This window comes from Penaeus chinensis, chromosome 32 (assembly GCF_019202785.1).
Source record: "Penaeus chinensis breed Huanghai No. 1 chromosome 32, ASM1920278v2, whole genome shotgun sequence".
Lineage (NCBI taxonomy): Eukaryota > Metazoa > Arthropoda > Malacostraca > Decapoda > Penaeidae > Penaeus > Penaeus chinensis.
In genome coordinates, this window is record NC_061850.1 from 27,786,248 (window position 1) to 27,788,747 (window position 2,500).

General features: G+C 37.6%; 1 protein-coding gene across 2 annotated transcripts in view; it reads left to right on the top strand.

The window, feature by feature from the left end:
* The window catches only part of LOC125042645 (zwei Ig domain protein zig-8-like), a 60,302-nt gene that overhangs the window by 1,195 nt on the left and 56,607 nt on the right, over positions 1 to 2,500 (top strand). Inside the window, exon 2 of one of the 2 annotated variants that reach the window (XM_047638421.1) lies at positions 1 to 426. This exon is cut by the window's left edge and continues 113 nt beyond it. The exons of the other annotated variant lie outside the window; for it this stretch is intronic. The gene's annotated coding sequence lies outside the window, so the exon portion shown is untranslated. The remainder of the gene's footprint in view (positions 427 to 2,500) is intronic. 2 annotated transcript variants of the gene reach the window in all.

Consider the following 2,500-nt stretch of genomic DNA (forward strand, 5'->3'; position numbering starts at 1 on the left):
AAGAAAAAAAAATAATTATCGCTCGACGGAAATAAAAGGAAACTTGGAAACGGTTGTCTTTCTTCATACTGTTCGGTCGTGACTATTTTACCAAAGGGCGACGGAAGGAGGAAGAGACACGGTGTGATAAAGAGGGGTGGAAGAGGAAGGGGAGAGACTTTTTTTTTTTCTTTTCTTTCTTGCCTTTTCCCTCTCGCTGACTGATCCTTATTCTGTTATTCTTCGTCTAGTGTTTGGTAAGACAGAACAGAAGTGAGGAAGAAGGAGAATTGACGGAAGATTGGCAAGACTGATATTTCTCTCTCCTGGAGACGAAAGAGGGAGAAAGAGGGAAGAGAGAGAGAGGGAAGGAAGAGCAGATATTCCGTGCTTCCTCGAAGAAAACTGATGCCAGGGCGGAGGGAAATGTGTAATTCAGAATTTTAGGTAAGAGATTCTTCGTCCTTGTCTGTCTTCTCTTGTTTTTGTTTTTACGTGTTTTTGTTTTGGTTTTGCTCGTTTTGCTTTATGTTTTGCTTGTTTATTGGATTTGATGACTGCAGGTGTCGCTGTGCTATTTATATGCAAATTTTGTCAAAGCAAAGATTTGCATTTTTTCTTCGTTTTCATTTTTTTATTCTCAATCTCTTTCTCTCTCCCTTTCTCATTCTCTCAATCTCTCTCTCTCTCTCTCTCTCTCTCTCTCTCTCTCTCTCTCTCTCTCTCTCTCTCTCTCTCTCTCTCTCTCTCTCTCTCTCTCTCTCTCTCTTTCTTTCTTTCTTTCCTCTCTCGTTTTCTTTCTTTATCTATTTATCTACATATCTCCCTCTCTCTCTCCCTCTTCCTCTCCATCTCCCTCTTCTTCCCCCTCCCTCTTCCCCTCCTTCCCCTCCTTCCCTCCCTATCGCACTATCTCCCTCTTTCTCTCATTCCCTCTCCTTCTATCGATCTCTCACACCTGCGTTTCTTTAGCCAACAATCAACATCGCTATTGAAACATGGCAAGCTGTTACCGTAGATTACCCACAGTTAATGATTACAGTACATATCACTTGACCCGCGTGCTATTATCGGATTATATATATATTCAGTGTATATTGCATCTGCTTCGTCGTCTTGTTGGCAAAAACGAAAGGACGAGAGTTCGAATCAATAGAGCTTGAAATACAGAGCTAAGGGTAGAAGAAAGTTAAATGAAGAGAGATGAAATAAATGATAATGGAGTAAGATGGAGTATATGTTGAAGAAATATAAAAGCTAACTGTAGTCAGATAAAGTATGAATGAAGTTAGGTCGGATAAGATATAATTTATCACTAAAATGCATTAAGATGAAACTGAAATATAAGTACATTAAGATAAAGTTGATCGGAGATGGACTGTAAAGCCAGGTGGGATTAATTATAACACGAAGCTTAAGGAGGGTGTGAAACAGAAAGCCAAACGGAGGGAGATAGAACAGACAGCTAAATAGAGGTAAGGATAAACTGAGTAAGATTTCTAAAAGCTCTTTGTGGCTGCACAAAGTAGATAGACTGGAAAATGTTAAGGACGAAACTTGTAAGAGAGTTATAACGCTGAACATTTTTACCTTTTTACTTTTCTTTTTTGAAGTTAAGTCCATTTAAACGATACGAGTCGACTGAGCAAAAATGAGTGATATATTTAAAGGGAAAAAAAGAGAGAGAATTTATGATATATATTTTTTCTTCTCCATTTTTCTTATTTTCTTCCTCTTCTTCTTCGCAATATTTCTCTTAACGAATGAAATTGCGAGCTTGGAATTCATGCTAAAAATTTTAATCAATGTCATGGTACATTTGCGTTACTGAATCATACCTTTCCGAACTATGCGTGACTCATATTCCAATCGCTTGAATCAACCTTCTATGACTCACTACCCTGCGTTTGTCGTATCGAAAAATGACCTTTATTTGCTGAGTCACTCGAAGTCGATACTGTGTTGTCATTTTCAACCACCGAATCATTTTCTTTATCACTGTCTTTGCTTCATTATTCAATTTATCATTATTATGGCCTTTTTCTTTTCTCTTTTTTAGTTATCTGAGTCGTTTTCTATCATATGAATGCTTCTCTATGACTCACGACCAGGCGAAAGACTGCATTTTTTTGAGTCTATATTTTCGAGGCACTTTTACTCTCGCTGTCTTTACCCCGTTAGTCTCCTTTTCCAAGTACCTGACTCCTTTTCCAATCACCCGAGTCACTCTCTATGACTCACTAACTTACGTCCGTCTTATCGAAGAAAATGACCTTTCTTTCTGAGTCATTCGTATCAATATCGTTTTTATTTATTTCTTTCTCATTTTCACTTTCTCTTTGACTAAGACCATGCGAAATGTAATCTTTATTTCGGAGTCACTCTCTATGACTCACAGACATCCGTCTCATCGAAGAAATATACATACATACATACATACATATAGATAGATAGATAGATAGATAGATAGATAGATAGATAGATAGATAGATAGATAGATAGATATTTCTGCGTCACTCTC